The 26,452-nt window shown below is 36.1% G+C and overlaps 1 protein-coding gene across 4 annotated transcripts in view; it reads left to right on the top strand.

Moving 5' to 3' along the window:
- The window catches only part of LOC131526168 (thyroid hormone receptor beta), a 114,199-nt gene that overhangs the window by 15,083 nt on the left and 72,664 nt on the right, over nucleotides 1-26,452 (top strand). Inside the window, exon 2 of one of the 4 annotated variants that reach the window (XM_058754308.1) lies at nucleotides 24,822-24,882. The exons of 2 other annotated variants lie outside the window; for them this stretch is intronic. The gene's annotated coding sequence lies outside the window, so the exon portion shown is untranslated. The remainder of the gene's footprint in view (nucleotides 1-24,821; nucleotides 24,883-26,452) is intronic. One more of the 4 variants, XM_058754310.1, reaches the window with a different exon arrangement.

Consider the following 26,452-nt stretch of genomic DNA (forward strand, 5'->3'; position numbering starts at 1 on the left):
TTCAGGAAAATGTTATGTTCACACATTTATTTCTCAGAAAAACAATGCTACAGCCAGTTATTCTGCTTTTGAAATGTGCGTTCCGTGTCCGAATGTTCTGTTTTTGTTTTGATCTGTGTGACTCCGCCTACTGACAGTTTGGCCTATAGGATTTTGATACCCGTGGTTGCCAGTTGTAACCAGCTGAGATCGCAGGTTCTGCTAATCGATATTACATACTGCACCTTAATCAATATTTGTTGAACTGCCATCAGAAGGAACACTGGCAGGTCACGGTTAGTTAAATGCAAATGTCAATGTATGTTTTTGATTCTGTATCACTTTGTCAAAACCCTGGAAAGGCTGCAGAGAAGAAAGAAGTGAAAGAAAATGCAGTTGTTTACAGTGGTGATTGTTCGAGCCGGTTGGAGAGAATGGACTGTTTGTTTTCACTCTGACTGGGATTCCAGCGCTATGAGCCAAATGAAGCAAATTAGATTTGAAGGGAATCTGAACAATCGAATTGTGCTTCATAATCCCAGGAAAACTGAGGAGAAAAATGTGTTTTTATCTCTGAACAGTGGGCTTGTGTTATTTAAAGGTGATGTTTGATCTTGTTTTCTTGGATTTGTTTCCTGGACACTCCATTATTCCACATCTGCATTAAAAGTGCTGAAAGAAAATCCAACAACAGAATTTTCCAGAAGGCTTCATTTTTCTTCTCTAAAGGAAACTGTGAATTAGCAGTTTGTGAATGCATACAGATTGAAGTAGGCCGAGTTGCTTAGAGACAGGGTTGATTTGGCATTGAGAGCGTTTGCCCTTGTTCGGCTGAATTTGAACCGTGATTGATTGTAAATGCAAATATGAGCAGGAACACATTTATATAGTTATCAGCTCCGTATGAATCCAGTCACGTTCCCTGTTGTTTGAGGTATTGTTTCATTGACAATAGCTTTTGAGTAAGTGAACACAGAAACTGCACAGCTCTATGTTTAGCCCCATATGACGTAAGATGGTCTACATAAAAAAAACAAAAAACAACTACTGTCGCAATCTTTAGAAATTGATCTAAATCCTAAATCCTTTAGTGTAAAAATGCTGAACTCTTTATGCACTGAGCTCTGGCTCTTCATTTGATGTGGTGTATGCGCTCAGACGTCTACAGAGAGCACGACCCTGTGTCAGACAGTGGCGGCTCTATCAGATCTTTTCCATGCATGTGGAGAATGAGGTTTCTCACTCGAATGCCTGTTTGTCATCACATGCAAGACCAAAGATATTGAATCGCTTATAATAAAGTACTGTGGTCCTGTGCTGGTGCAGTATCATATGTCAGTTGGAGGCACTTTGAAATACTAAAAGGCCTACATGTGATGAGGATGAATAAAGACAACAAAGAAGCAATTGTGACATGAAAACCACAGCTTTACCAAGAAAAAACAAATGTTTTGTACCTTCTTCAGTGCCTAATTGCAATTCCAATTCCAAATAAGAGTCATCTTAAAACAATGAGAGAATTGCACGGTTAAGTTTTGGGTTTGGGGTTGAGTTTAGGGATATAGCATTTATCTATAAAGTGGTAAAAGTGAAATACAGAAATTTTATGATAAAAAATGTAGCTGTAAAAATGTAATAATGTTTACATATAATTGTTGCCAGTATGTCCATATTGTACGTTTCAGCATCTATCTGAACGAACAAAAAAAGTAATGTGTCTGTAAAAGTTACCTAATAATACCTACATAACAATGAGACCACTCAATAAGTGCCATAATTGTGGATATAACTTTCATTTTAAAACAGGGGGTCAAATTATCTTTATTTAGTACTATATTAGTGGCAGTTTAGCCATAATTATTGGCTTATTCTAGTCAATAAACTTGAATATCACTCAATAAGTGCAATAATTAATGTGGATGTACAGTGCCCTCCACTAATATTGGCACCCTTTATAAATATGAGCAATGGCGGCTGTGATAATAAATCTGTATTGTTTATCCTTTTGATTCTTCGTTCAAAAAATTCACAAAATTCTAACCTATCATTGAAGTAAATCAATTGAAAGTGAGAAGAAAATCTCATGATGAAATTAATGTTTTTCTCCAATGCATGTTGTCCACAATTATTGATATCTTTTTTAGGCTTTCTGACCCCAAGACCTCTGTAACTTTCACTTTAGAACAGGGGTTAAACTGTCTTTATTACACTATTTTAGCAATTTATAACTGTAAAACCAGCGCTAATTAAACATAGTTATAGCTTAATATTGTTTAGTTAACTTCATAGATGCTGAATAACTGAAATATGCTCAAGTGCGTTACAACACAAAAATAATATATGGTTTGCTAAGTTGCAAATAATGGCTAAAAGACATTTACTCTACATTTGGTTAATCATTAATTACTAGCTTAATCTTGCTTATTTATCACATGAATGTGGATCCTTCAATGGCTAAGATGCCCTTATTATATGTTAAGTTAATCTAGTGTGTTCATGCTTAACTAATGCATTATGCTGTACCCTTAAAATGAAGTGTTACCAAATTATTTTATTATGTGTATGTGTGGTTTTGTTTTGCTTTTGTTTTTTTGTTTTTCATCCCCACAGTGTGTGGGCCTTTTTTGCAACTTGGCAACTATTTGGATTTTTGTGGGTTATGCGTCTACACTTTTTGACTTTTCAGGCACAGTGAGCTAGAAATCATGAAACGTGAAACTGCTTTATATGATAAAACATTTATTATCACATGGAATAAAAATCTAATGATCATGGCCCAGTTTTTGAATTTGAATGTATTAATGAATAGAACTAAAATGCTTGGCTTGATGGTAGACACTGCGTTATTAGTAGACAGCCACTGTTACTATAGTATTATGTATTGTAAAACACAAACTGTATAAATAAATAGCAAATTAACTGAAAGTATGGTTTTTCTTTAAAAGTGTATATAAAAACATAGAAAGTCCTGATTTAGTAAAAATGTATTGAATGAGGAGAAGCTAAAACATCTGAGTGGGAGACTAGGTCTGAAATGCAGAAATTCAGACAGAAGGAAAAAGTTATTTTAATTAGCCTATTAAAATATATTAGTTTTAATTTTTAATAATGTTTTGAGCATTTCTAGCACATTTCTAACAATACTGCAATGATACTAATAACCAGGACCATTTTTTTTTTATTATAATCCTGATTTAATTTTCATCTGTTACATCTATGCCAGCTTTGTTGCATTTTGCAGCGTCATTAAAGAGACCAAATAAAACTGGTTAGTTATTGAAGTATATTGTTCAAAGTTAAACTGTTTTAAAGTTTATTTTATTATTAAATAAAGCATTTTTCTTTAACATCGTAGGGTGCTGTTTAAACTCAGAAGCAACATGTGAAACATTGTGTCTCTACAGAGACGTATTTGAGTGTTTTTTTTTGGAAACTGATTCTGTGAGCAGAAATAGCTGCTCTTCTCAGAGACATAATTCAATGACAGTTGTATTCCTCGTGATGGGCGGCTTTCTCTTTGGTGCAGTTGCTTGCTTTGTGCTCTTCATGCCCAGAACTGATAGCTTGATGAGCATGTCGGGGAATCTCCGAGCAGCTGGCAGCGGTTAGTCTGAGCTCTAAACATGACCCCAGCCACTGGTCTTTCTTGTCTTAGACTAGACATGTGCAGGCATGTTCTTTGTTTATTTTTTTTTTAACAAGATAGAGAGAGAGATTGAGAATACAGTCTTACTGTCCCCCATCACCCCAATGAAAGGCGATTTGGTGCGTAAACACCGAAGAACATGGGTGTTGCTTGGGATGGCAAAGGGTTTCTCCAGACTCTGACAGATGAAAGGTTTGTCGTCATTAGCACTCACAGGCACACTAGTGTCGAAACGTGAAATTCAACATCTATGCTGACTGATAAAGTCCTCCAGAATGAATGTTAGATTAAACCAGTTTATTTTACATCACTAAAATGGTTGTTCAGATTTTTTGCCAACTCCAACCACAGCATAGATAATACTGTTGCTGTTGCGTCATTCTATGAAATAGATGCATTTCCATTTTGGAAAGTGGCCTTTATTAAAGTAAGTCGAAAGATTTTAAACATTCTATTCGATACAGAATTTCTTTTTATAATAATAATACATTGCGTTGTGCTAAATGAATAAATCATTTAAGCTGGAACATTTGAAATACCTTACTGAAAATTTCAACAGCATTTAAAAGTCAACTATATTATTTTTCTTTAAATAGTAAATTAATTAAACACTATTTTTCAGTCTGTTTTATGTGATGGAGTCAATATATTATACTTGATCAGAGCCAGGTATGGGAGAGTATGCCTTTTAAACTTAACTTTAAAAACATAAAATTATGAGTGTTAAATAGGAATATAACTTGACAGATTCCTCTCAATTATGTCCTTTAAAGTGACATTTATCTTTAGAATATTAATAATACTGTAATCTAAACTAAACTAAATTACTATCATCACTCAAAATACTGTATGCTAAAGGACATTTTTATTATCTACTGTAAAGTTACAGTAGTAATTCAGCAAACAAATGTTATAAAACATTGTTTTATAATACGTTTAGAGGGAGCTAGGGCAGATAACAGCCCTTACAGAAATTAAAACCAAAAACCATGGTCACTATAGTTAAACCATGGTAACCACAAATTAACCATGGTTTTGCTACAGAGTGTAATCAATCTGCCAAAAAAACACGGCTACAATACTTTTACTGTAATAAACCATGGTTAACTTTGGGAAGAGAAACATATGACTTGTGATAATGCAATAACATGTTCAGTATTAGGATTTTTCTGCAAAGATATTGTCATGATGTAATTATTGTTCTAATTTTGACATTTAGGCAATTTAGAAAATATAGTTTTGTTAAATTATAGTATTTAAGTCATTTTAAGATAAAACAACAACACACGGTCATAATGTGATACTTTTAAATGGAACTAAAATAAAGTTATGTTATTGCAAACAGAATACAATGAGGTGGTTGTTTTGCAAAAAGGTGGAGACATTTTTGTTCATAACAGATGGCTGATGGGGAAAAGTGACAGGTACAAGAACATTTGTAAAAAAAAAGACAAAAAAAAACCCACGTAAACACACAAAGTAAGATGCAGAGAGTTATCATGGAAATGAAGAGACTAAAAAGGAAAATTAAAGTGAAGGTGCAATTCAAGAGAGAACCTTTAATTATTTTATTAAACCTTTTTTTTAAAAACGTGATGGCCATACACAAAAATAGGGTTGTCTGTGGTTTCAGAATTTGTTGTGGGTGTATGGGATGGCCTGGATGAGTCTGAGATTTTCTGAAACTTTCCTGAAATTTTGTCCCAGTCCTTCCCTGTTCTACATGGTTTTTGTGCAGCCTTGATTCATTAGCTCAACAAAATTTTAAATGTAAGTTATTTTGTATTAATGTGTCAATATGTCTTGAGGTCCAGTTACCAGTGTGACACTAAAACAGGTAGTAGTAATGGGTACTTTTTACTTAAGTACATGTCAGAGCCCATACTTCTTTACTTTCGCTTGTGTAAAAAAGTGTAGTCAGCACTTCCACTTTTACCAAAGTGTTTTTAAATATGAGTATCTGTACTTCTACTTGTGTGAAGGATGTATGTACTTTTTGCCATCTCTGCAATTAACTATGCAGATGATATGACTGGAAAGTAAAAATTGATTAACGTTTATTGTTTTTAAAATTTCCAAATACAGAAGCCTAGCGGAGCACTAAAGCATCTTAATTCCTAATACGAAGTCATTTTTCGTTGACTGCATTTGCCCAAACTGATTTGCTGAAATTAGTTGTGGGCGGTGGGCATTAGCAAATAAGATTTCCGCTTGCACATTAGTTCCACCCACTACCAAAGGAAGGCGTAGGTTTCTGCTTGGTCTTAAAAGGGGTCATGAACTGAGAAACTAAAATTCCCTTGATCTTTTGACATGTAAGAGGTCATTGTACTATAAAAACACAACATTGAGTTTCAGAACTCAAAACTTTCTCATTAGTCTAAAAACAGTTTATATTGACAAAACAACAGCTTGTGGAATTAAAGTAATGACTAATTACTAAAATTCTGTGATTTTTTTTTTTTTTTTTTATTTGACAGTAAAAACAAACAAGAATACTACTTACATGTAGTACATTAATTATATGTGGCATGTAAGACTCTTGCTTTCTCTCTGTCTGTAAAGCTATGGTGAGTCGAGCGCCTACACTAGAGTATATCAGAAAACGCTGCGAATCTGATGATATCAATGACAACAGTGTGCCGTTTTCCCACATTATTTTAAATATTGAATGCATTCTTTCCTGTCAGACGCTTTGCCCAAGTGTGCTAGTGTAAAGCGGTCAAAGATGCAAAAAATATGTCTGTGCTAAACTTGTTCTCGATGTTCTTGAATGATTAAAAACAGGCTTTATTTAGTTGCAGAGCACACAATTTAGATGCATACATGAGTGGTTTTGCAATGTAGAGAGAGTTGATTTTACAATTAAATTAGCGTATTGGCTTAAAACCGCCTGACCCATAAATAATTAGTGAACAAAATCTAGATGCACTTTAAGTTGTCAGAGTAGATGCTCATCCATTGATTTGTCAGGATTAGACCAAGCAGTTGAGCGTGTGGATGTGTGTAAAGGCAGAGAAAGCTGTTGTGGTCTGGCTGGTTGTGTAGAAAGCACCAGTAATGTATTGATGTTATTTGGGCTGGCTGGATGGATGGAGTGAATAATTGATGAGGTCAGGGAGGAGGATAAGAGAAGCAGAGAAGCTGATGTGTTCACTTTCATGTCTCTCTCTGGCCATCTTTCTTGCTTTTCTTCCACCACACCCCACTATTCAAGGCAACTTGAACTAGAACTTAAAAATGCCCTGAATATTGTATAGTGTTGTTTACAAAACTTGATATTATGAATGTTATAACGTGTTTTATATTTTGGGTTTCATAGCAGCTGTTGCTTCACTGCAGCTTGCTCCATGTAATTAAGAAAGCATTCATCAATCCATTCATCATTTATCATGCCATCATACATGAATCTATCCATCCTTTTTCCTGTCTGTCCATCTGTCCCTCCATCCAATCGGCCATCCGTCTGTCCATATGTCCATGTGTTTCTGTCTATCCAAATCCTTTAAAGCTTTGAGGCCTCAGTATATACTCTTGAGACGTTCTTCTTCATTCTTCACTCAGGGATTAAACAGAATTTTGAAATAGCGGAGGAATGGTATACATTTCATCGATGCCAGTTTAGAGTAGGTACGTTTCTCTCAACAGGAAAACAAACACACAATGAGTGTGAAAAGAGTGGTTAAGCATCTGATTATAGAAATGCTGATGTTGGCAGCAGCTCTTCAGTTTTTCACATTTTAACTCCTTCCTGACCTCAATGGACCGACGAAAAAAAAAAAAAAACTGAAGATTTTCATGTCAAAGAAGATGAAAGAAGCAACGCCGCCTGTTAGGAAATCATTATGAACTAATGGCAGTTTGAAAGCACTGGAGACGGAATTTCTGGAAAGTTTGTGTCGGCAAAGTGTTTCAAATCGACAAAATGAACTCTAAACAAACTTTGTTTTGACCATATCGCACAAGTTCGTTCTTTGATGCTCTGAGTATATTATGACCTTACTCTCTGTTGTGTTCTATTACTGTCAGTACTTTGGTTAGGATTCCAAACATCATTTTATTTCGATTTATTGCATAGTTTAATAAGCACTGTTGCTATTATCGTAATAATAGAAATAATAATAAAGATTTTTGCTGAAGATATTTTCAGTTTTTGTCTTGACTCTTCTAATCTTTTGCAGAAGCACAGAAGTGCACATACTGAGACTATGAATGGACTTTTGTCGTTCTGACAAGTTATTTAAAGGAATATTCTTAATTAGAAGAACACGTTCCTGCAGGACTCAATGCAGTGCGGTGCGGGACAAGTTTGAGTGCTGAGGGAAGATGCTGGTGTGTGTGTGTGTGTGTGTGGGGAAATTGGAGAAAGAAATCGCTTGTGCCCCAAAATATAAATGCCTGAACATAAAAAAACATGCTCAAATTTATGTTTTAGGTTATTCGTCTATTGTGCAACCAAAATAAACTGTTTACAGTTTGAATATTATCAATGTTTCTTGGATTGTATGCAACAGCAAAGGAAAGTACCTTCCTTTTGCCTGCTGCGACAAATGAAACAAAGTGAGTCCTGAAGTTTCTATCCTGCACAGAACTCTATTCTAAATTTTGGAAAAAGTAATTGCTTACAACATCTAATAAGTATCCATGCATTTGACAGCTGTCAAGGAGTAAGCATTTCAACAAATAGTAAGTGATTGTGACAAACCCTAGATGTATGCTTTCAAAAAAGGTCTATTCAGATGGGATTAGATTTCTAATCCAATATCTGCTGCCAGTAATCCATTCTGCAATTCATCAGTCATAATAGAGACAGACAATACATCTATGCTGAGCCTCAATGTTTTAAATAAAAAAGGATATGGTTAAATTTGCTTTATATGCTTTTTTTTATGCTTATTTGCTTTATAATTTGCTATTGCTTTGGTATTGCTCTGGTAGGCTATTTTGCAGTTGCATAGATTATATGGATGCATTAGAAAACAATTTCCCATCTGAAACTAAACATTTAGGCACTCTAGAAACTTCTCATTTCAAATTAGCCTTTTTTTTTGGAATAACTGAATTATCTTCATAATATACAGTGTGTGTGTGTATGTGTGTATTTATTTTTATTTTTTTTGTCAAAGTGCAATTATGCCTGTGTTGTTCTATGCAATGTTGACTTTAAACCACAGAAAAAGCATTTGCTTTTATTGACATTCAATATTATGATGTGCAGAAAATGTAATCGTAAAGATGAACTTAATAGGCTTTTGTGAAAAGCACATTACCTGTGCTCCTGAGGGAACCCGTCCAAGCCTTTTATCCCCTCTGGTCCCACACATTATCTCCACTTCATAGGGTAAGACTTTTGACACCACTCTCTCCTCTATAATAGCTGTAACATTGCCACCGGCAAACATGGAAGTGATTGCAACTCTGATAATACTGTTAACATGGAAACAAAGTCCCACGCACACAGAGACGATGCATCCTGAGATTTGCATGGCTTTCTCTTGCCAGAGCAGTCCTGCATGCCAGCAATCCCACAACCGACAGTCTGACAGCTGCTCAGATGCCTCAATTGTTGGCTATGTCCCCAAATGCAGAAGGCCATGCTTGAATCTGGATTTATATGCACTGCTGCTTTGCAGGTTTGATGTTGGAGAACAGCATTTTTAAAGGGATTTTTCACCTTTAAGGAATGTTTCTGGGAGCCTCTGGTGCACAATAACTCCACAAAACTGAGATCTGATGCCAGCAGAGAGAATAAAAGACAGAACGGAGTGAGGGTTCAGGAAAATTACTAGGAATTATAAAGAGATTTTTGTGCTTGTAATAATCGTTCATAAATCAGTTGCAGATGGACAGCTGCTGGAAGGGAGAAAAGAGTTTACTGTTTGTTACTGACATCATCTTTACATAATTTGGTTCAGGAACTAAAACTATAAATCAGTTTGAGCTCATCAGAATTAAGACAGACAGGCTAGAAAGGGGAGGGTACAAGGATATAAGGAAAGTTAGGGCAGATTCACGTTTACTTTAACCAGGGTCTTTCACAAACAAACCAAGATCTCCTCCAGAAATAAAAGGTTTACCATATAAATGGATTACAAACTCATTTATTACACACATCATAAAATTACTGAATCACGTGATGATAGAAGTTATAAGTTGTCAAATAATCTGCACAAAATGTTTTTTTAGTCAAAATTCTTGTTCTCCCTTTCTGCACTGTCCAGATTGACACACATGCTCTTGCTTTAAATAGTAACTTTTTTTTTTTTGTAAATGCATGAATTTAGGACATATAGCTTCAGAAATTAATATAAGTTATGCACTGGGGGAAAGTGCATTAAATGCACACGTAACTTGTCAGAACCGACAAGGAATGCAACAAACAGACAAGTAACATTTTAAAATTTTAATATAAAATGCTTCCTTGCTTTGGACAACTTGGTTTGTGCACTTTTATGGTTGTGTTGACTGTCAGTTTTTATAGCTCTTCTTTTGAATGTATATACAGTATATATATACAGTATATACACACACACACACACACACACACACACACACACACACACACACACACACACACACACACACAGACAGACAGTCTGGTATATGTGGTTTATGGGGTCTCTCCATAGGCGTAATGGTTTTTATACTGTACAAACTACATGTGCTATTGCCCTACACCAACCCTACACCTAAACCTACCCCTTACAGGAAACTTTCTGCATTTTTAGATTTAAAAAAAAAACACATTTAGGATGTGTCCTCATAAACCACCTTCACGTTGTAGTACCCATGTTATTATACAGATTTGTGTCCTCATAAACCATACTATATACCAGTTCACACACACACACACACACACACACACATATATATAACGAATACGAAAAAAACGCATACGAACATTTCGGACTCAGTGTGCAAGGACCTTTAGACTTCTAAAAAAGCACTTAAAGTAAGTTACTACTGACAGTGTAGTCAAGGAGAGGTTGAGAAAGTCCTACTGTCAGAATGTCATTAATGCAGGAAGCAAAGCATGCAGAGACACTTGAGTGGAATGAAGAACATTAAATTGCCATTTTCTGTGCACTCACTGTGCAGAGTAATTCTGCCAGAATCTAGAAGTACAGCCCTATAACAAGCATTTTGTTCTTGTACAGTTATATAGTGAAAAAGGAAATGGAATGAGATGCTGTCTAGTCAGCAGGTGATTTGTTTGCCTTTTAGTGACAAACGCTAAGTGAAAATGAGGAAGAACTTGTTTTTTAGACAAGCATGTCAAACAGTTTAGCTGTTGACAGTTCTGAAGCGATGTTGCAACTGCCTCATAAATGAATCATTACATGAATGAACATTGTGTAATGTTAGAGTCTTTTGCTTTTAACTCATTGCGTGAAGCTATTTTTGTCAGACTTAAAGGGGTCATGAACTGAGAAACCAAAATTCCCTTCTTCTTTTGACATATAAGAGGTCACTGTACTATAAAAACATCCTGTAAGTTTTAGAACCTAAAACTTCGTTGTTACTCTAAAAACAGTTTATATTGAAGGCAGTCTGCCAAATCAACAGCTTGTGGAATGTTATGATGTAATAGTGTGGATAAGCACCGCCTCCACAGAAATCTGTTTAGCCCCGCCCACCGATTCACGCATGCAGTGTTTACGAGAGAGGCGAACGCGCAAATCTACGCAGAAGCCAAACAATAAAGATGCTCTGAAGACAACAAGATGCTGTGCAGTGCCAAGCTGTGGAAGAACAGTCTCTGCATTGCCTTCATTCTGGTCCCAACTTTAAGATAGAGTGAATTAACTTTATTTTTAATGAAGATCCAGACCTCGTCAGTAAGAACTCGGTCCTTTATTCTCTTTATTTTACCATGGATTCATTTACAAACAATTCGATGCAGGATTTTCAAAACGATTGAAACTAAAAGACGAATATATTGGATCCGACAGTAATGACGCAACACAAGTGTGAGTAACTGTTTTCATTACATGACCACTATTGCTTTGTCTCTTCTTACAGATCGTTGGATATGTATTGAGTTATTAATGCATTTTTGACCTAAATCACAGCAGCATCCATCTATGAGGAATATCGCTGTCAAACATACACAACTATTATCCAATCACAGCGGTGGGCGTTTACTTCTGAGTCTACAATCCACCACGCCTATTCAAACAGAGCGTTCTGATCAGGGGGTCGAAAACAGGACCGAAAATATCCTTTTACTTCTAAATTATTATCTTTGTTTGATGTAAAAGTCTTGATAACATTATAAGTGGATCTCCGAGAACAGTACAAAATAAAAAACAAAGGCAGTTCATGACCCATTTATATGATGAGATTCATTTGTCTCATATTCATCAAGTTAAGAGTCAAACGAGTTTTGAATTCACTGGAATTACCTCATGGTTTTTTAATACATCAACTATTTTAAAATCAATTTTTGGCAAAGATAACTGGCCTTTATCACAATTTTTGCCACTACTGTGAGATTAAATTATAGAAACTGATGTAAGTCTTGCTGTTCACTCCTCATGTAGCTACATTTTAATAATGTCACAGTAGCTCAACTGTTTTCAAAATATTGCAGCCTTTTCAGTAACAATTACCCCTTGTTTTCCCACAAGTAGCGGTCTAGTGTGACCAATGCGTACATCTGGTTTTTATGCTGCATTGTAATATACACTGAGTGAGCAAAGACAACAGTTCAACACATTCTCCTACACTGCCTCCCTCTGTAAACTAACATCGGAAATCTGATTAGTTTTAGCAAATTGGTTTGTTGAGATGGTTCATTTCAGTGGTGTTCACCCACCGAGGTCCTTGCATAGGGGGTCAGGGTTTGGCTAGTTGGCTGTCAGTGCCATGACCATTCTGCAGGCAAAAATCCTTCTTCATTGACAGCCATCAAAAGTGTAATTAAGTACTGACAAAACACTTTGGTTTATGGACGGACTGCTTCCATCACATTTGTCATTGTCTTTCAGGAGATCTGGGTGCGATGCTTTGCAGAATGTCTGCTATATACACATTTGTTCAAAACAGATGTGCCCCAATGTTTCCAAGATGTCTCAGAGTCATTGAGAGGACTGTCGACAAGTTTAACCTCTCAGCATTAAAGATTTAGTTAAAAGGATATGTTTCTCATTATTTAGACTCAAGCTCTTTGATTACCTCCTCATAAACTCATTGGATTCCTCCACATGAAAGTTAGAATCCATTATATGCAGAAGATTATGTCTTAAAATTAAGAAAGACGGTCTGTTATTCTCCTGCAGTTCTCAAACTTTCCCCATTGAGGTCTCAAACTGTAACAAAAGAATTTGCCAGATGTAATTGCTATGCTTTTGTACTTTGTGATCATGGGCTGCAAGCAAGAGAGCTACTCGACTTTCAAACTCTGAAAAACATTTTTGTTACTTAGCAAAGATGCACATGATCGTCAACACTGTATTGCCATTGTATTGTTCTGTTCTGTCAATTAAGGCAAAAACCAAACTGTGGACTGACACTGCTGTGCAATTAATGTAGTGTGTTTTGATGCCGTCTAGTTTGGTATAATTATTTCAGTTAATCCTGCTGCTCAACCGCACATACTTAGTACATCATTTAACTTTACATTGTTTTAAATGACTCTTCTAGTCAAGATTGGTGATATTTGGCCTGAATAAACTGCCATGTGATTTTATGTTGACAGGCAAAACTCTGGAAATACGAGACTGTCTGAATTACGAGGAGGTTCGGATATAAATAGCAGAGTTGGACTCTAAAAACATAGAACAGGCCACAGTTGGAGTTCTAGTAGGTCTAAAGTGAACTCAGATTGGAGTGATGAGTTTACGATTACTGTTGAAAGGCAGATTTTCTGGTTCTCACAATGTCCACGTAAAACCTTCACGCACAAAAATGTGTTTTGTGTACTGCTGCCGGTGATATTCTGACCCCCGGTGAGGGGGTATTTCTGCTCACTGGCACAGTGAACTTCACCCATCATTAGAGTCAAACAGGAAGCATTGGTGTCAGGCCAGGCCATTCAAACCTTCAGATCAGTATTTTGAAAATGCAGTATAGTCCGTGTTTCCACACTTCAGGAAGTCATTCTACCCATGGCTTACTTAGGGTTTACTGAGCACATTCAATTAGTATATAGCAGTGGCGAGCGGTGACTTTTTTTTTAAACTTTGTATGCTGAGTGATAAGATTAAGACAACCCCCCACCCCCCATTGGCTTTTAGGACACACTCAAAGAGGTATCACAGATGACATATAAGAAACACCGTGGCAGGTGTCAATTTAAAAGTATGCACATTTCCTACCTTATTAGTAAATCAAATTGATCTCCAATCCATCTTCTGTCATTTCAGGTTCATCCCTATTCGAATGCTAGAAAAATATAAGGTACAACAGGGCTAAAGGCCCGCCTTAAGAAAAAATGTGCTATTCACTGCGCCTAAAATGTATAATTGCAGAAAAAATATATACGTTGTATTGAACATTAATGGAGCAACAGATTTTGTGTGAAAATAAATCATTCAAGTTGTTTATTTTGTTTAAAAATCTTAGAAATGTATGAGGTGGCAAGAGGGGCCTTTTACACCACACACGGGGTAAAAGCCACACGGTACTGATACAACTACTTCAGCTAATACTTGTTCGAAACAATCACTTTAGCAAAGTTTGTGCTATTTTCTGCTTATTTTGAAAAATAAAAGAATTAATTTTTGTTCAATAAATATACTGTCATTAAAATGTTAATATAAAAAAATATATTTTAAAATACAGAAACAAAATCATTTTAATAAGTAAAGATTCTGAAAGTATTGAAGGAGATCCAATAATTGAAAATATATTTATAGTAACAACAAATTATATTTTATTATATGATATGATTAATGTCATGTTTTTAAATATGATGGTTTCATTTTAAACATGGTGATTATCTCTAATATGAACTCCCAACATAATATATGATATTTACTCTCTGAATCTAACCATGTCATGTAAACAAATGGAAAAGTCAGCCATCTATTAATTATCATGTTAATTACTGTGTGCCTTTAGCCCTAACAGCGGGGGCTAAAGGCACCCCAAATACCATACTTTTACATATTCTTTCGTTAATAAAAAACTGTTGCTTGAAAATCATAAAGATGACCTTTGTCTCAAAATATATGCAGTAATTTTAGCGATTCTCATTTGCTACTTAAATCTACAACATTTAAAAAAACATAAAATATTAGATCAAGAAAGCACAGAATCAACTTTGCACTGCTGCGAGCGATCGTGTCAAGGATCAGACAAATATACACGTGCATCTTGAAAAGAGGATATTTTGGAAAGTGCTACGCCACATTTTTGTGCCATTTAGTGGTTTAGATGAAAATAATATGAAAGACGCCTTTAGCCCCGTTGTACCCTATAGCTGGTTTTCCAAGTAAAAACTGCCAAATAACGTTTACACGTCGTTACGTTATGATATTAGTGCATACAGCAGCAGTGCATTTTTCTGCTTGAGCGAGCGCTTCGCGGACAGCTTACCTCGCGGATGAAATCAGCCGCATGCCAGCAAACCACTGAGAACGCACTACAATCCTGAAGAGCCTCGTAGCAATAGAGCGGAGGCACCAATGCTGTGGAGAATCCCCTCGCCCAGAAGCAACCGCAACTGGTCGATTTAAAGAAAATTACTGCCATTTGGGAAATAAATCATTTTATGTACTTATTCCTAACTCTTTAATCTTTGTTACATTTCAAATGACAAGAGATAAACTTATAATCATGTTTAATTATCCTGTGAACTTATACTCCTAAATGTTATGAATGTAATCAGCGTTGTTTGCGTTCAGCATGTGCGAGCTGTCTACTGAACGTAAACAACGCTGATTAAGTTGATTAAATGGTGGAAGACGGTAACTCGGGGAGAAGAATTGCTGAATAAATTATGTTGTTATTGTTTTCTTTGCGCACAAAAAGTATTATCGTAGCTTCGTAAAATTACATTTGAACCCCTGATGTCACATGGACTATTTTAGCGATGTCCTTGCTACATTTCTGTGCATTGATCGTGGAAATATCCTTGCTGTCTGTGGGAGGGTCAGAGAGCTCTCAGATTCCATAAAAAAATATCTTAATTTGTGTTCCGAAGATGAACGAATGTTTGAACAGGTTTGGAACGACATGAGGGTGAGTAATTGATGACAACATTTTCATTTTTGGGTGAACTAACCCTTTAAGGCACTAATATTTTGCCTACAAAACCACCACTGGCTCTGCTCCCCTTTATCTAAATTCAGACTTATGTGCCTCTAGAAGCTTGCGTTCTACAAGTGAACGCCGCTTTATTGTTCATCTCAAAGAGGCACAAAATTACTTTCATATACTTTTACATTAAATGTTCCCTGCTGGTGGAATGACCTGCCCAACTCAATCCCAGCAGCCGAGTCCTTATCTATCTTCAAGAGTCGGCTAAAAACACATTTCTTCCATCTTTATTTGATCCTCAAACTCTAGCACTCTCTGTTCTAATTCTATTTTATATATTTGTTTTCTTTTTTTTTAAATAAAAAAACCTAACCCTTTAAGACGTTGTAGGGTTAATATGTAAATAATTGAATTTAGCTCAAAGGGAATCATTTATGATTTTATAGGGAATTTGAACAGAATCACTGTTTCACGGCTGATCACTGAGTCTGCCGGCGATTCACTGAACGAGCCGTATAACATTAATTCTGCACTGGATATTAAAATCCAAAATATAGTGACAACACTATTAATAAGCACAGTAACCAAATCGGCAGATTAAGACATTAACTTGTAAGCACAAAACACAAGATACTTCTCTTTTCAATATAAATAAGACTTTATTTATATAAACCTAAGACATAAACTAATCTAACACATGAACACACGCATTCGCACATTCACACGTTGCAGAAAGAGAGAAAGTGAGGACAGGAAGAGTTTAAGAGAATGAAAATGTGATAGACCTGAACAACCATCGATCACTTATTTAACCCTCGCATTGAGTTTCTCAATGAGGCTAAAATTTATATTAAATGCACCAGCTCAGTTAGAATCTGGAGGTTACTTGCGTTGCCTCTGTGTTAAGGGATTCCCTTTTTGTCGTAGTCGTTGCAGGAAAAGGGGTTTCCCAAGTTGCTGATTGGCTGGAAGTTCAGTAGTCGCTGAAGTGATGTCTTGGGCGTTGGCTAGAGATGCGGAGTTGAGGCTGGTAGAAGTTTTGAGGCGGTCACAGGCCCGAGTTGAACTCGGAGACAAGGCGTGGCGGCAAACCTTAAACTGAGAACACGGAACACGCAACGGAAAAGAAAATAAAATAAAAGAAAGAAAGGATAAAACGAGACTAGGTGGTTTTCCTTTTCATCGTGGTGTTAAGTAGCAACTGGCCTGTAGGGCGCTAAAAAGCAGCGTCAAAACGCGGTGGCAAAAGAAGAAGAGAGAAAAAGAGAAGAGAAGGGAAGATTTGATGGTATCCTGAGTTTTTAAACTTGGTTTCTGGACACATCCCATCTGGTGTCTTGACCAATTAGATAGGCTATTATCTTAGCTAGGGTTGTTTCTTTCCATCATAAATCAGCATGTTATCAGTCACATGGTCCAAATTTTACATAATCTTGCAAAGTATACTTTTGGATGTGATTTCTATAACCAGAATATGATACATTTGACAAAGAATCACTTGGAAGAAACGTTTCAAGCTAGAATTGTCAAACTCATACATACTAAACACGAATCCCTTAAAGGCATTCAATAGTTCTTAAAAAGACATACATAATATGTACTTAAAACATGATAGTCTAATGTGTGGGTTACATACATAATATGGGGTTATGCATAGAAATGTCCTTTTAGGATGATTTTATGTGCATATGAAAAAGAAAGTCTCTGTGTAGTTCTGTGGAGACCAAAATACATGTTCTTTGGACAAAGGAATTTCAGTCTGGTTCTTTGTCTTCTATGTGTGGGGGAAAAGTCAATCTAAAGACGCTCGTGATTTCTCTTGTGGAACACATGTGATGGCCATCTCTTTGACCATTAATCCTGATTATTTGCCCCAAATTTGACGATCTCCTTCCTGCGTTGGACTTATCAATAAGTGTTCTTTTGTCTTAACGTTGCAAGCTGTCCTGTGAAAGAGGCTTGTTGGTTAGGCTGTCTTCAGACGGGCTGGTGCTAGGATCTAATTTATGACGTTGTCCTGTTTTCTTGGGGCCTCTCTGGAATTTCGGCTCCTCATGTTTCGATGTTCTGATCGAATCTTAAATTGTCTGATTCATTCTGATCCTACAACGTGTACTCTATTTGTTTTCTAACTGCTTGTTTTTCTATAAAAAAACAACAACAAAAAATACCTCTAACACTAGCTTTTTCTATTCTATCTATCCGTTTTCTTTTATCTATTATATAATTAGAAGCCACATGTGGAAGCTAATGTAATTTGCTGTTCGTGTTGCGAACTACACTTTTGTAACATGTTTCTTGCAAGTCTATCCAGTTCTGGTGACATTGGTTTGGCAGAGATGTGTTTGTGGAAGGATCCTGGACTGGTGCAGAGTAGTCTCGGCTAACCGGTTGGGATTTTCTGAATCTGCAGTGATGTCCCCTGCTGTTCTACGAGCTGTCTGGCTCTGCTGCTGCCCGATGGGAAAGTTTAGGTGTTGCTTGCCAAACCTGATTTGCAAGAGCCTTAAGTTCCATTTGGAGTTTTACAAATTAGTTTTGGGATGGCAAACAAAACTTTTACCGTGAAGGTTTGTGTTTAATGTCGTTTGTAGCTACTCTTAAATACATTTACTAATAGAGGCAAATATGTCCATCTGAATGAATGTGGCTGTAGCAGTGGTGCTTTAAAGAATTGAAAGACCTCTCTAAGAGGGTTTTACCTTGTATAACAGCTGTAAGATAAACCTGAATCAGCAGTTCAGCTAGAGGTATGATGAATATGAAAATCGTCACACGCAGCATATTGCCGTCTTCAGGAGTGAGTCAAATAATAATAATAATAACACAGGTTGGGTTTAATTCAAACTTTATTAATTAACAATAACAACTGATCAGACAACATAAACAGTAGCAGCTGTTCAATCTGCACACATGCTTTTCCTCCACTCTGTTTCCTCTCACAAGAGCATGAGCACATGATAACTGATATTTTAATTAATTGAATGTATGGATCTGTGTGTGTGTGTGTGTGTGTGTGTGTATATATCAAAATATTAATAAAATGACAATGAATAATAAATTAAATGATGGAAATAAATTATTGTTAAACATTTTACAGGGTTTATATTGACCCCATGGTTAACAGAATTGTTAGGATTTCAATAACAGTCCTGTGTATATGTGGACAATTTCATCTCTGACTCTGAAACGGAGAAGAAAGAGAGATACTAGAAATTAAATTCAGATTTAACAGTCAAATTTAGCTTTGGCTAGGCTATGCATGGCACATTGACTGTTTCTGACCATGTGAAAGGCCATATGTGATCTGTATTGAAATCCATTCATCATCTCCGGTTGACCTGAGGGTGAACACAAAGAAGCTGCATGCAGGCACTGTCTATTTTAGCTATAAAGCACCACATTAAGAAGTTTCTGCCAGACTTGTCTACTGATTCCCAAGTTTATCTGTCTCCTCCCCTGTGGTTTTCCCTTTTTTTTTTTTTTGCTGGGATTTTGTGGCAGAGTTACACCACTACAAGGGCACTACACAGGGTACTTGATGCTTAGAAAACAACATATATAACATTGTTTCCTTGTACTGCTGTGCATGGAAGTCGAGGGAAGTTCACTTGACAAAATACGTTCATTCACAGTGGAACATCATCACAAGCAGATGAAACTTGAGTCAGGCATATAAGAGAAGTTTGAGGTATGGTATAAAACAGTGTTTCCCAACCTTAAAATTTTACGGCACAGAAAAATAGCACAACAACAACAAAAAAAAAAGATAGAAAAGTTGGAAACTTGGAAGTTGGTTTGTTGTAGAGAATTATAAATGTCGTCGGAATTGATCAAAATCCACTTTTATATAATTCTATAGTCTTTGCAGTTGGTATTTTGGCTTTATATATGATCAGAAATTTGCACTTAACATTTTATGAAAATCATGCTCAAATGGAGTTGGTTTTTGATGAGCAAATGACGGCGATCTCTGAAGCAGTAAGTTCATCACATTACGTTTTCATCAACTTACAGATTATAAAGTTGTTTGTAGCTATATTGGCACTCAGTTTTTCTTGTGTTTAATCCAATGGCATTACGAGGTTTAGTCACAAGCTCTTTTGAATGCTTTTCATTGGTTAAACATTTGTGAAACCCACAAACAGACATAAGGATGACCAATAGCACTGATTTAAAATAATAACGAAATGTAATAGAGATAGGAAGTTTTGATCATTTTCACAGTGGTTGGGAAACACTGGTATGATAGATATGATATGCACCGATCAGCCACATCATTGTTGGTCCAGCACGTCCCGTAGAAGCTCAGTTGGATTGAGATCAAGGGAATTTAGAGGCCAAGTCAACACCTTGGACTCATTGTGATGTTCCTCAAACCGTTCCTGAACAGTTTCTGCAATGTGTCAGGGAGCATAACCCTGCTGAAAGAGGCCACTGCCCGTTACAGGTGCCACTGTAGGTGCTACAGGTCATCATGGTCTGCGGCTTCGTGTTTTCTGACTCCTTTAGTAATGGTATACTTTATTTCAATGCACTAAAAATCAGTTTAAATGTCAGTGATATTTAGTATACTTTTGCAAATCCACTGAAGTATAAATATTCTTTTAATTAGTGTATTTATAGTGTATAACCTTTACAGTTAGCACAAAAAAATAAGAATGTACTACAAATGTGCTTGCTTGTATTTAAGTTTTTTTTTTTTTTTTTTCTGCAAGTACACTTTAGTTCTACCTGGGTTGTAAACATTAACAGCAGTTTTGGCACAACACGAGGGTGAGTAAATAACAGAATGTTCATTTCTGGTTGAAGTATTCCTCAGAGTGTTTATTTAAGCTTTTCCTAAGCTGATCTAAATAAGTTGAAAAACAAAGGCAGAGAGGGTAGAGAGAGGGAAAGTGGATAAGCAAACATGCTATGTGAGCCAAAAACGTGTGCCAGTGCGCTGGACGGCCTTCAAGCACTGAAGGACAGCGAAAGACAGAGGACAGAGAAGGGCAAAGAGAAAATGGATGAATGGGGATGGAGAGCAGGCAACATAATGACTTCTACGGTCATTTCTGTAACAACATGAGCAGAGTCGCTGAGCAGAAGCATCAAAGACGCACGTTAGAGTTGTTAGTGTTAGCCGTGCTTTTCTTTAAGGCTGGCCAATGTTGCTAAAAAATACATTGTTCAATATTCAATATACATCTTGACATTTAAAAGTGTTGTTTTTTTCCCCAGAGTAACCAAACCCGGATCGTTATGCAGCAAGTTAAATACAATAAATAATAATAAAAGAATTAAAAAGGCAGATTTTTCACAGCAGAATATTTATTACTCACTTGTTCCTCTTAAACCTTTGTAAGTTCTCGTCCAGTCTTATCAAGAACCCTGTAAAAGAAACAAACTGACACGGACAGTTTCAAAAGAAACAAATCACATAAATGCAGTTCTAGCTACGGCAATGAGACGCTGTGAAAACGTCTCTGTTGTAATGCTGTTATTCTCACGAGTCATGAGTCGAGGAAGGATCATGAAATTAGCCCTGGGCTGACTAAAGTTTTTGGCACAAGGGCCACATTAGGCTTTAAATAGTACTTTGGCCAAACGGTATAATTCCCTCATAAATATAATGTTCTGCCTCGATTGGTTCTTGTATCCTTTGAGCCCAGAAACAGTCGTGTAGCCATTCTAATACATGATGCACAGTTTTCTGAAGTGTGTCTGTGACTGATGGGATCATTCAGCCATCGCCTGAAGTATTGCTCTGCGAAGAGGTTTTAGAAAACCTTGAAAAAGGAGATTATAAATGGTCTATTTTACCTTCTCTACTTCTCTGGTGAGTTTTTAATTAACATGCTCTCTACATTTATGAAAATTCTTAAAATAGAAAAAAAATCATAATTATAACCTTGCAACAGTGAAATGTTTTACTATAGATTTAGCTTTGAAAACGGTTCATGGATATTTTTGATTTAATACTGTAAATAGACGGAATAACTGCATTTACACAGGACTTACAATCGCACAATCCAAAGAAAATTGATTTTCGATTCTCACACACGAAATGAAAAATGAAAAGCAGAGTTAATTTTAAGTAGAGCCGACCAGTGGATGTGTGTGTTTGGATTTATTGTAGTTTATCACTGAGACAGTTGACTTGAACACTGTAAAAAAAAAAAAACTAATTCGTAAAATTTACGGTAAAAAACTGGCAGCTGTGGTTGCCAAAATTTTAATGCAAGGCAAGTTTATTTATATAGCACATTTCATACACAATGGTAATTCAAAGTGCTTTACATAAAAGGAATTAAAATAATCATTAGAAAAATCACAACAATAAAAACAAGGAATTTAAAATGATTTAAAAACTGATTTAAAATAAATTAAAACAGTTAAGAATAGAAAATGATTATACATAGTGCAATCAGTTCGGACGTAGCACAGTGCTCATTCAACAAATGCACAGCTAAACAGATGAGTTTTGAGTCTAGATTTAAATGTGACATCTGATCTCTTCTGGAAGCTGGTTCCAACTGCGGACGGCGTAAAATCTAAAAGCGGACTCCCCTTGTTTTGTGTGAACCCTTGGTATTTCTAACTGACTCGATCCTGATGATCTGAGTGGTCTATTAGGTTTATATTCAGTGAGCATATCTGCAATGTATTTAGGTCCTAGGCCATTGAGTGATTTATAAATGAGCAAAAGTACTTTAAAAGCAATCCTAAATGTAACTGGAAGCCAGTGCAAGGACCTGAGGACTGGTGTGATATGCTCAGATTTTCTGGTTCTAGTCAGAATCCTGGCAGCAGCGTTCTGGATGAGCTGCAGCTGTCTAATGGTCTTCTTTGGAATGAGACCATTACAATAATCCACCCTGCTGGTGATAAAGGCATGAACAAGTTTCTCCAAGTCTTGACTGGACACAAAACATCTAATTCTTGCAATGTTTTTGAGATGATAGTATGCTGATTTAGTTACTGCTTTGAAACTAAGGTCTGTCTCCAGAATCACACCAAGATTCCCGACTTCATTTTTAGTTGTTTGACCCCTGGAGTCAAGGTATGCATTCACCTTAAGAACTTCATCTTTGCTTCCAAATGCAATGACTTCAGTTTTCTCTGAAAGTTCTGGCACATCCAACTGTTAATTTCATCAATGCATTGGCGGAGGGAGTCAATGGGGCTGTAGTCATGTAAAGAATATATGGTTGCAACATTTTAGGTTTTATGGATTTAGCTTGAATTTACATTTAAAAATCGTAATTTCATTAGCTGATATAATGGTAATATATCAACCTATTGAAGTACTGAAATTTGTTTGGTACTTTTGTATTACACTGATAACCACCAAAAGCAAGTAGTGATGAGAAAGTCACATGATGAACCAGAGCCCATTACAAGCAGCTTTTCCACAAGCTGAGAAGGAAAATACTTGCATGTGTATATATGTGTGTGTGTGTGTGTGTGTGTGTGTGTGTGTGTGTGTGTGTATATATATATATATATATATATATATATATATATATATATATGTATGTGAACGACACAGCCCACCTATATATATATATATATATATATATATATATATATATATATATAACACTAACCACCATCATGGTAACCCACATGAAATTGAAATAATGCAATAAACATTAATTTAACAAAATTAGATGTAACATACAACCCTAATGTACACAACTGAGAAGAAAAAAACCAAGAAGAAACAGTCATTTCAATGAAAAACATCAAATGTAAAATGTAACGCAAGGAATTCTGGGAATGTCAATTTAAGGTTTTTCATTGTAAACTGTGTATTACTGTAAAATTACATGTAATGTCCAATACGTTTTTTCACCGCATATAGTAGGGGAACTTACTGTTAAGCAGTTAATAGGTTTTTACAGTCTTTTACTGTTAAAATCACAGACATTTTTTGTAAAAAAATAAATAAAGTTCAGCCACTGCATAAGCTGCTTATGCAGTGGCTGAACTTTATTTATTTTTTTACAAAAAATATCTGTGAGCTAAAACTGACTTGAGCTGAAAATGACAGTGTTGCTTTGTGTAAGCAACACTGTCATTTTCAGCTCAAGTCAGTTGAATGTTGATTCAATTCAGCTCGGTAACAATGTCAACAAATCATTATGAAACGAATCTGATTCAGCTATAAAGCAGCCCAGTTCAGTTCATCTTTTGTTCTCCTCTGATAGTGTCAGTGCAGTCAAATCGATAATATTACTGAATATTAAGTGTCTTTTAAACCCCAACTAAGCAAGACGAGAGTGACAAAGAACCCAAACGCCATCAGAAATTGAGAAGAAAAAAAAAAAAGTAAAAACTGCGCCCTAAATGAACGCACACTGTTATTGATGAGGAAAGTTGGATTTGTGGATTTGTTACTCAAACATTTCCATCCATTTCCATGTCTCTTCTGCTTTAGGATCAGGATATGTCACACCTGCATTTATTGAGTAGCTCCAGACAGCAAAAGCTGCTGAGTACAATGCTGTTCTCAACATTTCTTAGAAGATCATACTGGAAATTAATAATTTTCTCTGGCAAGTGGAAAGAGGGCACATGCTTATGGTTGCCAGATTGGACAAACTGATTAGAAGTTGGAGTTGACTAATTCCAAATTGTACAAGTTTATAATGCTCTGACTGGGTGGTTTGGATCTTCTGGGATCTGGCAACACTTTCGTGGAGGCTCATTAGGTCGTATTGCAATATAATGGAGCTATTGAAAGGGGAAAAAACAAACATTTTCAGGATAAATGATCCATGGGCTGCATTAATCCACATGGAGGGCCAAATCCAGCCAGCTGGCTGAAGTTTACCCAAGTCTAGAAACTAGTGTAATGGCATTAAAATCATCACAATATTCACATTGTTTTGTATCGCTACCATATATATTTGCAGCTGTCTACTTTCCCTTTGTGCTGAAATGATGAGGAAAACTGTGTATATGTATGCTTGTTTATGAGTGTTTCTGGTTTTCTCTTTAGGCCAAAGCAAGCCAAGCAGCTCTCATGACAAGCTGTAGGGGGAAGTAAGGCAGGATGTAAGGTGATCGTTGTCTATTTTGGTGTGTTTGTGGTTGTGTAATGTCAGCTCTTCTGTGGAGCTCACATGTCGTGTGGTGGGCATTGCAGACACGTGTGCCGTGGGATTAAAGTGAATTCGCCCTGTCTGTCATCAGCTGATATCACAGCTCTGTTTCCATTGCCAAATTTCTTAAAGAAACATTAGTGATATTTCATTAAGGATTTTTATTAATGAAAATTCTGTAATCATTTATTTATGCTCATGTTATTGCAAACCTGGGGTGTGTTTCCCAAAACCATTGAGATCTAAACAAGTGACATCATTAATAAGCCATTGCAATGGTTTGCCATTTTCCAAAACCATATTTCCAACAAACATTCGCAAACAGCTTTGCAACTATACCTGTGGTTGGAACTATAGCTCTCAACCTGTGGTTAGAAACATAGTTAGTATGTTTGTTGTTAGTATGACGTGGATTTACACTGAAAAAATGATTCATTGAATTTACTCAATTTTTAAGGTAAGTGGTTGCCATCACTTTATTTTAGCTACATTTAAATAAACAAATTTAGTTGACTAACTTTCAACATGTCTTTGTTTTTTTTTAAATGTAGCTAAAATAAATTGCTTGCAACCACTTACCTTAAACAAAATTTTGTATCATTTTGATGATGCTCTTTGCCAAAAGCAAGCAAACCTACATTTCCATTTAAATACATTTAATTTGACACATTTTAATGCCGTTTTTGAAGAATGTACGTGTGTAAATGAACTGCGGAGTATAACGTCAGAGGGAAGCTGCAGTGAATCAAAACAAGGGGGATCAAACAATTTGTCAAGTTTTGCTGAAAATCGTCCTCTCCACCATAGTTCGTTTATACAGAACCAAACTTGCGTCTACAGCGAGGGACGCTGGCATAGGGCGGCACACACAGCTCTCCATGTCTTTATCGCTCATCCATTGCAGTGTGCAGTAGAAATAGTAATGGCCGTGGTAGCTTTATGTATCATACACTTATACTGTTGTCTGACTGCGTGTTTGATTCTGATCGACTGGAAGGTCTGAATGCACAGGGAGTTGCACCATCCTGAATAAATCTGCTGGGTGTTTCTTTGCTTCCAAACCATGCATTAAAATAAGGTAATCTGAAAATAAGGAAGAAGAATGTGTTATTAAGAGTAGTTATTAAACACAACGGGAAGCAGTTTAGTGATTTGCCAGCTTGCTGCTGTATAAATTTTGTTGTCTAGTGTATGTCTTTTTTTTAAATTAAACAGGACCTTTTGATTTTGGCTAAACAATCATACTTTTACAAACATACTTTTGGATGCACTATTTTAACAGTGTGGCAAGTTGCCATGTTGCTTGGCCGTCTCATAGCTTATTGCTTTAATATAATGCAAACCCATTCGTTTTTTTTTTTTTTAAAGAAGCCATGAACTGCTTTTTTATTTTAAAATGTTTTCCGAGGTGCACCTTATGTAGCAGTTTAACGTCAAAAACTGTCATAATTTAGGAATAAACATCCATTCTTACCCTGAGCTGTGTAGAGAACGTCATTGGTTATAACTGTTGTTTTTTTCTTTTCAA

Source organism: Onychostoma macrolepis, chromosome 19 (genome assembly GCF_012432095.1).
Source record: "Onychostoma macrolepis isolate SWU-2019 chromosome 19, ASM1243209v1, whole genome shotgun sequence".
In the NCBI taxonomy this organism is placed as follows: domain Eukaryota; kingdom Metazoa; phylum Chordata; class Actinopteri; order Cypriniformes; family Cyprinidae; genus Onychostoma; species Onychostoma macrolepis.